Source organism: Macrotis lagotis, chromosome 1 (assembly GCF_037893015.1).
Source record: "Macrotis lagotis isolate mMagLag1 chromosome 1, bilby.v1.9.chrom.fasta, whole genome shotgun sequence".
Classification (NCBI taxonomy): Eukaryota; Metazoa; Chordata; class Mammalia; order Peramelemorphia; family Peramelidae; genus Macrotis; species Macrotis lagotis.
The window spans coordinates 214572438-214583403 of NC_133658.1; the positions used below are offsets into that span (position 1 = coordinate 214572438).

General features: G+C 38.3%; 1 pseudogene; it reads right to left on the reverse strand.

Annotated features, from left to right (window-relative positions):
- Positions 1–9635: 9635 nt before the first annotated feature.
- Positions 9636–10070, reverse strand: LOC141515204 (ubiquitin-conjugating enzyme E2 N-like; annotated as a pseudogene).
- Between the last annotated feature and the right edge of the window lie 896 nt (positions 10071–10966).

Sequence of the window (10966 nt, forward strand, 5' to 3'; positions counted from 1 at the left end):
CTCTGAGATACCACCTCACACCTGTCAGACTGGCCAAAATGATTAGAAAGAACAATGATCTGTGTTGGAAGGGATGCTTGAAATCTGGGACATTAATACATTGTTGGTGGAGCTGTGAACTCATCTAACCTTTCTGGAGAGAAATTTGGGGTTATGCCCAAAGGTCAATAAAAATATACATACCCTTTGATCCAGCAATACCACTACTGGGTCTATACCCTGAAGAGATGATAAAAAAAAAGGGTAAAACATCACATATTCAAAAATATTTCTAACAGCCCTGTTTGTGGTGGCAAAAAAATTGGAAATTAAGTTCATGTCCTTCATTTGGGGAAAGGCTTAACAAATTGTGGTATATGTATGTCATGGAACACTATTGTTCTATTAGAAATCAGGAATGATGGGAATTCAGGGAAGCCTGGAGAGATTTTTCCGAATTGAAGCTTAGCGAGATGAGCAGAACCAGAATACATTTTACACTCTAATAGCAGCATCGGTGTGATGATCAACCCTGATGGACTTGCTCATCCCTTCAGTGCAACAACCAGAGACACTTTTGAGCTATCTGTGATGGAGAATACCAACTGTATCCAGAAAAAAAGAATTATGGACTTTGAACAAAGGCCAAAGACTATTACTGTCAAATTAGGGGAGAAAAAAAGCAATTTTACACTCTAATAGCAGCATCAGTGTGATGATCAACCCTGATGGACTTGCTCATCCTTTCAATGCAACAACCAGAGACAATTTTGAGCTATCTGTGATGGAGAATACCATCTGTATCCAGAAAAAAGAATTATGGACTTTGAACAAAGGCCAAAGACTATTACTGTCAAATTGGGGGGGGGGGGGGGAAGCAATATATAATAATGTAAAAAAAAGAAATTATGAGGAGGTTGCGGTTAGAAAAACATGGGAAGATGGCTACAAGAAGGGATCCAGTCTTAGGAGCTCTCTGATAAAACTCATAAACTAAGGACTCTAACTAAACTTTTGAGAGACAGAACCCACAAAGGGACCCAGTGAGGCAGTTCTCCTACACAAGGTAACCTGGAAAAGAGCAGAAAGGCTCTGCTCCCCAGGGTCGGAGGGGCGGCCCACCGGAGGGGTGGCCCACCAGAGTGAAAGAACTTCAGCCTCCTGGAGGCAGCCCCAAGGCACTGGGAGTCTCAGCTCACAGCAGTGGGGGAGTCTCCTGAGTTGCACCCTGAGGAGCACCGGGCACAAAGTGGGGGAACAGCAGGGGACCTCTGCCAGAGCGAGCACGTGGAGCCCAGCCCTGGGGCACACAGGGAGCAGCTTGGTCTTTCTGCAGCCCAGAGCCAGAAACAGAAGCAGGCTGAGCCTGTTAGCAGGAGCCCCCAGGGCATGAGCCCATTGAGCTGAGGGAGGGGAGTGAAGAGAAACTGGGATCTTTGTCCTCTGCCCCTGGAACAGGACTCTGGGGCTCTGACCACATTCAGATGCTGTTCGCACTCTAGGCCCCCCAATAGAACAGCAGGACCCCCCCCCCCACCTCAGCCCTGTGGCAGAGGGAGGTGCTGATAGTCATTCACAGACCAGGAGGGAGGACAGAGCCTCACACACTGAGACCCTTGTGGGAGTGTCCCAAAAGCTCAGGAAGCACCCCCCCCAAACCAGGCCCAGGCTGGGGAAATGAGCAAGCAGAGAAACAATAGAAGGCTATTGAGAAATATTTTGCAAATGAGCCCAAGAAGGATCAAAATACTCAGTCCGAAGATGAGGAAGCACAAGCTCCTGCATCTAAAGACTCCAAGAAAAAGAGAAATTGGGCTCAGGCTATGATAGAGCTCAAAAAAGACTTTGAAAATCAAATGAGGGAGTTGGAAGAAAAACTGGGAAAAGAAAGGAGAGAGATGCAAGAAAAACATGAAAATGAAGTCAGCAGCTTAGTCAAGACAATCCAAAAAAATCCTGAAGAAAATAGCACACTATAAACCAGCTTTGGTCAAATGGACAAAACAGTTCAAAAAGTTATTGAGGAGAAGAATGCTTTAAAAAGCAAAATTGGCCAGATGGGAAAAGAGATAAGAAAACTCTCTGAGGAGAACAAATCCTTCAGACAAAGAATAGAATTCAGGGAGATTGATGAATTTACCAGAAATCAGGAATCAATAGTTCAAAACAAAAAAAAAAATGAAAAATTAGAAGAAAATGTGAAATATATCTTTGAAAAAACAACTAATATGGAAAACAGACTTAGGAAAGACAATTTAAAAATTATTGGAATACCTGAAAGTCATGATCAGGAAAAGAGCCTTGACATCATTTTCAAAGAATTACTACAGGAAAATTGCCCTGATGTTCTAGAAGCAGAGGGCAAAATAGAAATGGAGAGAATCCACTGATCCCCCAGAGAAAGAGATCCCAAAAAACCAACCCCTAGGAATATTATAGCCAAGTTCCAGAACTCCCAAGTCAAAGAGAAAATATTACAAGCAGCCAGAAGAACACAGTTCAAATATCGTGGAGCTGCAGTCAGGATCATACAGGACTTAGCAGCAACTACATTGGAAGCTCATAGGGCTTGGAATACAATATACCGGAAGGCAAAAGAGCTTAGAATGCAGCCAAGAATGAACTACCCAGCAAGGCTGAATGTACTCTTTCAGGGAAAAAGATGGACTTTCAATGAACCAGGGGAACTTCAAATGCTGCTTTTGGAATGGCCAGAGATGAATAGAAGACTTGATCTTCAGATACAGGACTCAGGTGAAGCATGGAGATTGGAGGAGAGGGGGAAAATATGAGGGACTTAATGAGGATGAGCTGCATGTATTACTGCATAGAAAAATGCCACTGATAATACTCATATGAACCTTCTCAGTTAATAGAGCAGGTAGAGAGAGCTTTTATAGTTGAAGCACAGGAGAAAGCTGAATTCAATTATAAAATATGGTGTAAAAATGGAGTCAATAGAAAAAAAAGGAAATGGAATGGGAGAAAGAAAAAGGAGAGGGGGAAAAGTCCAAGATATTTCACATAAATTTTTTTTTATTGCAATGAGCTATTGCAATGATATGGAAGGGGGGAGGCAAGGGGGAATGAGGGAAACTTTGCTCTCATCAGAGATGGCTAGGAGAGGAAGCAGCATATATACTCAATGGGGTATAGACATCTGGAGTAAAAAGGAGGGGGGAGCAGGGGGAAGGGGTGGGGATGTGAATAAAGGAGGAGAGGATGGACCATGGGGGAAGACTGGTCAGATATAACACATTTTCTTTCTTACTTCTTGCAAGGGATTGGGATTGGAAGGCCTGCCCAGGACCATGGGGCCAGGTGGATTCTGGGCTTAAGGGGTGGTATGGGGGCTCAGGGCTTCTTAGCCTCAGGACCAGGGATCTGTATACTGAGCCAGTCAATGACCCTACAGCAGAGTCAGAGTGAAAGGAGAGAGAAAATATCGTACATGGTAGTGGAGAAGTAAGAAAGGAGGGAGTTGCGATCAGCAATGGCAATGGTGGAAAAATATGGAAGTAACTTTTGTGATGGACTTATCATAAAGAATGAGATCCACCCATGACAGAGTTGTTGGTGTTGGAACAAAGACTCAAGCACATTTTTTGTTATTATTATTTGGGGGGGTATGCAGGGCAAGTGGGGCTGGATGGCCTGCCTGGGGCCATATAGCAGGGTGATCTTTGGGTGTCTGGGGCCGGATTTGGACCCAGGTGCTCCTGGCTAAAGGGCCAATGCTCTGTCTGCCACCCCTACTATTATTGCTATTTTATTTTATTTTGGGTCTTTTTTTTCCTTTTTTTTTTTTGTTTTTTTGCAGGGCAGTGGGGATCGGGTAGCTTGCATGTCACACGGCTGGGTGATTGTTGGGTTTACAGAGGCTGGATACGGACTTGGTTGCTTATAGCTCCAGGGCTGGTGCTTCGTCCATTGTGCCACCTGGCCATACCTACAATTATTACTATTATTTTTTTTTATTTTAATTTTTTTCTCTCCCCTTTACTTTTTTTGCCCAAGCAAGTCCATCTATATTCATGGAGGAGGAGGGGTATTTTGTTTACTTGTAAACAAGAATATTTTATTAATGTAAAAAAAACATTTGTACAAAATGAGAATAAAAAAATAAATTTATTAAAAAAAGAAAAAAAGAAAAGAAAAACATGGAAAGTACTTGCATGAAATAATGAGTGAAATGAGCAGAACTAACAGAATTTTGGATAAAGTAACATCAGTATTGTCTGAAGAATGTGACTAAGCTAATATGAGTTTTGTTATGTGTTAAAATAAAATACAAAGGACCCATGAAAGAATATACCATCTACCTCCAGAGAAAGAACTAATAAATTGAAGTACCCTGTGTGTGTGTGTGTGTGTGTGTGTGTGTGTGTGAGAGAGAGAGAGAGAGAGAGAGAGAGAGAGAGAGTGAGAAAGAGGAAATGGTGCCTTTCCCTAATGCAGGGTAGGAAGGGAAAGAAGGAGGTTATTCAGAATTTAAAAATAACTTTAAATGTAACAAAAATTTTATTAAATTAAAAATAATTCTTTATTATGCAAGATCTATGGTGATCAATAGAGCAATAAAATAGGTGTGAATGCATATTTTAAACCATAAAATTCTACAAAATTAGTATATTTAGTTTTTGAGACAGTTTCAGCAAAAGTATACAAAATATTGCAATTTGCTCATTCAATAATTCAGTTTTTTCAGACAGTTCTTCATTAGTCTCTATTCTCCTAGGGAAACTTGAAAAGAGTGAAGACCAAGTGATTTAGAACAAAGAAACAGTTTCTTCTGACGGTCTTCTTTCTGACTTTTTATGGTCAATTGACACATCTTTACTTAGTTCATACTAAATACTATAGAGACAATAATATCCTAATGCCTTCCCCATGAGATTACTTCCCATTTACTTTGCTGTAGGTCTTGTGTGTACAAAGCTATTGGCATTTTCCCCTATGTTATGTTTTAGTTTTTTGCTTGATTTTCCTTCCTATTTATCCTCATTGTTTAACAAATTTTTATTGACTAATAACTTCCCTTTACAAGGAGCTAAATAGTACAGTACAAAATAAATGACTTTGCTATGTTTACCAATATTTATGTGTCATTTGAAAAATTGTTCTGCTTGCCTCTAGAGACAGGCAGTTTAAGACATGATCTCTGCCTTCACAAAGTTCAGTCTTCTAGAAAGATATGAAGCATGTCCAGACTTCCAACAAAAATGGCATAGAGAAGCCAGGAAGTAATTTAAGCTCTCCTGGCTCTCTATCAGAATTGATAAATCAAACCTCTTAATGAATTTTGGATCCACAGAACCTACAGAAGAATAGAGGGTAACATCTCCCAGAAAGGTCTGTGGGGGTGGGGCATGGGCCTGCCCAGGACACAGAGCAGAAACTCAAAGTAGGGGTGGGGTGGAAGCCTTTGCTGTTTACACAGTGGGTGAACAGGGAGGGCTCAGGATGGCTGCCCAGGACATCTGTCATGCCAGCTCCACCAGTTTAGATGACCAGGATTGGGAACCCTGTGTTTCTCACTGAGCCCACCTCCCTTGTTCCTGTAGGAGGGCCTGACTTCCTTCAGCATAAACACAGAAAGAACCACAGGTTTTCACATTTTGCCCCAAGGCCCAGGTATGGGAAGCTGATCTTCTCCAGAGCTGACCACCCAGAGAGAGCCAGTGGTTTTTCTAACCTCAGGGCCCAGGTCAAATTTTGCCCTGGGTCTAGAGAGTGGGCCATCAACACTGAAAACACAAACAATCCAGAGAAAGCTTCTGGCATTCCTACTTGTGGGCCTACTGAGTAACCTACTAGAGTGCCTAATCTTTGTCTCCAGGGATCTCAACATTGAAAGTCTGCAAACCAGCCCATGCCCCAACCTAAGACCATAAGGAAAGGGTTCAAAATTAAGAAAGGACAGTGGAAATCAGGGTCTGTTGAATGTTACCTTGGAGATAAGGATACTAGTTCTGAAAAGCAGGGCCAAAGAGGTGAAGCTGCAGAGGAAAATATGAATTGGTCTCCAGCCCAAAAAGACTTCACAGAAGAGATAAAAAAGAAGTTTAAAAAGCAAATGGAAAAATCGGGAAAAGAAAGAGAAGAGAAAATTAACTCTATGCAAGAGAATATGATGCAAATGCAAAAAGAAAATGATTCCCTTAAAAACTCAATTGGGCAATTGTAAAGGCAAAACAACTCCATCAAAAATAGAATTGACTATGTTGAAAAGGAGATGCAAAGGTAAATGAAGAAAATTTTTCCCTTTAAAAATAATTGAAATGTGTGGAACCATGATTTCATGAGACACCAAGAATCTGTTAATATTAAAAAAAGAAAAATAATAGAAGAAAATATAAAATAACTCATTGGCAAAACAACTGACCTGGAAAATAGAACCAAGAGAGATAAATTAAGAATCATATAACTATTTGAAATCCTTGAAGAAAAAAAAACCTGGACTTCATACTTCAGGATACATTAAAAGAAAATTGCCCTGATATCCTAGAACAAGAGGACAAAATAGTCATTGAGAGAATACATCAATCCCCTCATGAAAGGTATCACAAAATGAAAACACCAAGAACTATTGTAGCCAAACTCTAGAATTATCAAATCAAGGAGAAGATCTGGCAAGCAGCCAGAAGGAAGCAATGCAAATATCATGGAGCCACCGTCAGGATTATGCAGGACTTGACTGCATCAACATCAAGGGATAGAAGAGCCTGGAATAAGGTATTATGGAAAACAAGAGAGCTTAAATTACAACTAAGAATTCACTATCCAGCAAAAGTGAGCCTTCTCTTTCAGGGGAAAAGATGGACATTTAATGAAATAGGAGAGTTTTAATCTTTCCTGATAAAAAGACTAGAGCTAAACAAAAAATTTTGGTCTTCAAATAGGAGATTCAGGATATACTTGAAAAGATAAATTGGGGAAAGAAAAAAATATGTTATCCAATAAGATTAAATAGGTTACATCCCTATCTGGGAGGACAATTCTCCTAACTCTTGAGAACTGTAATTCTATTAGAGGGAATATACTTAGGCAAAAGGAATGGACATTCATGATATATCCATGACTTTTATGGAATGATTTTAAAAAATATTTCATTAAAAGGGAGGAAAATAACAAGATGGATGGAAGGGAAAGATTAAATGGGGGTAAATTATATCACATGAAGAGATGCAAAAGGATGGAAGAGGTAAGAACTGTGCGAATCTTATTCTCATCAAAGGGGGATTAATACACATACACTCTCATTTGAGTTTGGAAATTTATTTTACCTTTCAAGTATTAGGAGGGGGAAGGGGAGGGGAGGGAAGGACAAAAGGGAAGGGGGAAGAAAAGGGAGGGAATTGGAAAGAAGGGGGTAAACACATTGTAGGAGGTAGTATTCAGAAGCCAAATACTGGGAAGGAGGAAGAAAAAGGGGAAAAATACAAATGGATGGGAGATAGCATGGAGGACAATAAAGAGTTAATAATTATAACTTTGAACTTGAATGGCATGAACTCTCCCATAAGACAGAGGTGGATAGCAGAGTGGATTAAAAATGAAAATCGCACAATATGCTGCTTGCAAGAAACACATTTGAAGCAGAGTGATGCACACACACAGAGTAATGGTAAAAAAGATGGAGCAGACTATATATTGTTTCAGCTAAAGTGAGAAAAGCAGAAGTAGCAATCCTTTTCTCAATCAAAGTAGCTGCAAAAACAGATCTCAAAAGAGATAAGGAAGGATGCTATATCCTCCTAAAAGGAACTATAGACAATAAAGTAATTTCATTATTAATTACTGAAATGGTATAATATCTGAATTCTTAGAGGAGAAGCTAAATGAATTACAGGAAGATATAGGCAGCAAAATTCTACTGGTGGGGGAACTCAACCTCCTTTTCTCAGAATTAGATAAATCTAACCATTAAATAAACATGATTGAAATTAAGATTGTGAATAGAATGTTGGAAAACTTAGATATTGGATGATTTTGATTACATTAAATTAAAACTTTTGCAGAAACAAAGCCACTATAACCAAGATCAAAAGGAATTTAATAAATTGGGAAATAATTTTTACAGCAAGTGATTCTGATAAAAGACTCAGTTCTAAAATATATAGAAAACTGAGTCCAATTAATAAAAAACCCAAGTCATTACCCAATTGACAGATGGTTAAATGATCTGTAAAGGCAATACTCAGGCAAAGAAATCTAAGTTATCTATAGCCATATGAAAAATTGCTCTAAATCATTATTGATTAGAGGAATGCAAATTAAAACATCTCAAGGTACCACCTCACACCTCTCAGATTGATGAATATGACCAGAAAGGATAATGATCAATGCTGGAGGAGATATATGAAATCTGGGACACTAATGCATTGTTGGTGGAGTTATGAATTGATCCAATATTTCTGGAGAGCAATTTGGAGTTATGCCCAAAGGGCAACTAAAAATAATGCAGACCATTTGATCCAGCAATTCCATGCCTGGTCCTTTTCTTAAAGAAAGCTTGAAAAGGGTAACAATCCCACATGTATAGAAATATTCATAGCAGTTCTTTTTGTAGTGGCAAAGAATTGGAAATTTATGGGACGCCTGTCAATTGGGAAATAGCTGAACAAACTGTGGTATATGAATTGATGGAATATTGTTCTATATGAAATCACGAAGGATATGATTTCAGAAAAGGCTGGAAAGACTTGCATGAATTGATGCTAAATGAAATGAGAAAAACCAGAAGAACATTTTGACACTAACAACAACCTGGGTTGATGATCAATCATGATGGATTTGTTCATTCCACAGTGCAATAATTAGGGACAATTTTAGGGAATTTATGATAGAGAATACCATCCTTATCTAAAGAAGCAATTGAAGAATTTAAATGCTTATGATCTTCAATTTTTAAAGGTTGTCTTATATACTATGTAATTTTATTATCTCTTAAATTGTCTTTCCTCCTTTTGGATCTGATTCTTCTCTCACAACACATTCAATTTCTTTTTATTTTTTTGAGAATAACAAAAAATAGTTTACTAAAACAGAAGTTTCCAGACAAGCCATGCAAAATGGTCACAAGCTTTTCTTAAAGGGTGGTTTCTACACTTTGAGAGCAGAATCACAATATTAGTATGGGCTGTGATGTTTAATGTTACCATTTTTTGTTCAAAAAAACAAGCTTGTCCATCTACAAAGTCTAAAGAGTTAGACTTGGCTAGAGGGCATATTCCAAAGTACAACTGGTTAACTGCTTTAACTGAAGCAATTAGCATCACCATAAAAACGGAAAAGGAGTTCATGAAACTGGAAGAAAAAAAGACACACCCTGGTAGCTAACAGACAACTACTTTCATTCAAAGTGTTGATACTTAAACCATCATGGGAGGAGTGAAAAAAAGTAGAGCTGTGCCATTGCTTTTAAACAATTTCACAATAATTCAGTTGATACTTCTGGTCTCTGCTCATGCATTACAATGGTGAGTCAGGACAAGACAGGATTTGCTAATGTGCATTTAATCACCAAAGATTGAAGATGGTCTGGGTTTTTATTCTGTAATGTTTCTAAGACTATGTTCATTAAATACAAACAAAAAAGGAAGAGGTCTTCACAGAACAGGGTAAGTGATGCACACTTTATGTTGAGATTGAATTTAAATATTATTCATGGAAAAGAGCCTAGTCCATGCTCTGGTTGTCTCTATAACTTGGGCTTCATTGGTCTTTCACTGCTCAGCTATATCATTTGCTAAAGGATCATCTGGATTGGGATCACTTAAAGTTTAGGATTAAGAGCAGCACTTTACAGATCTGCAATGCTGGAGACCATTTATCTTTAAAATATCTAAACCTGTTCTTCCCAACTTGTCTACATTAAGGTGATACATTTTGGTCTTGAAATGTACTTTAGGAGCTTCCATTGGGTATTCTTCTGGAAGAAATAGTTCAAGTTCCCTCCCTCAAAGGAGGAATCCTGTGGGCCTTCAATGATGGGTGTTGCTTTCATTTGGTTCTGCTTTTATCCTAGGAACTGGTTCTGCCAGTAATCTCTGAATTTCCTTAATAATCCTGCAGGGCAGCCTAGTCATCTGGTCTGATCTGGAATTTAGCCTCAGGGCCTTGACCAACAAGTTCAAGTTCTATCTACACTTGTTAGGATTGCAAATGAAACCTATATCAGATTGCCTTCTGTTGGGGGAGAGAGGGAGAAAAACTGCAAAACTCAAAACCTAGCAAACAAATATATGTAATTGGAAAAACAAATAAAATATTTAAATTAAAAATAAAGTTTAATATGTCCAGAAAGCTATTTTTCATGATAATAATGAGAATGATATTAGCATGACCCAAAGTGATGTGTGAATTCTGAAGGGGAAATACATTATATAAGATGAATATGTATTCTCACCTATTTTCTCAATCATCAGAGATCTTGTGGAATAAATGGGGATTTTTTTTGATTTAATAAGATATAAGGAGGAAGTTGGAAGCTGATATTTGTTTTGTTCTTTGAAGGTTACGTAGGAATCTAATAGTTGAAGATGATGAAAGAGACTATTTCAGTTATAGAAAAGAATATGTGTATATATATGAAGTCAGAAAATCAAGTGAAATAGAGGCCAATCTCATTTATCATGATGTAGAATATGAATTGGATAGAAGTGTGAAAAAAAGGATATAAAGATAGGATGAAAATAAATTGTTGAAAGATTTGAATGAAGGCAAAGGTGTTTAACCTTGGCTTTCAATTTTAAATGACTTTTCAAAGAGAAGAGTAATGTATTTATAACAGAAGTTTGGATGTGTCACCACTACTCCTTCTCTCTTTTCTTGTGTTGATTACCCATCCTGAAAATAAAAGGTTCTTAGAAGGTGGAGCCACACTTGCCACAACTCACTTTCAATATCTCAAAGTTACCCTTTTTTTAGGAGTTATGTTCCTCTTACCATAATTCCAGAGCTCCTAATCAGCATCCATTTAACA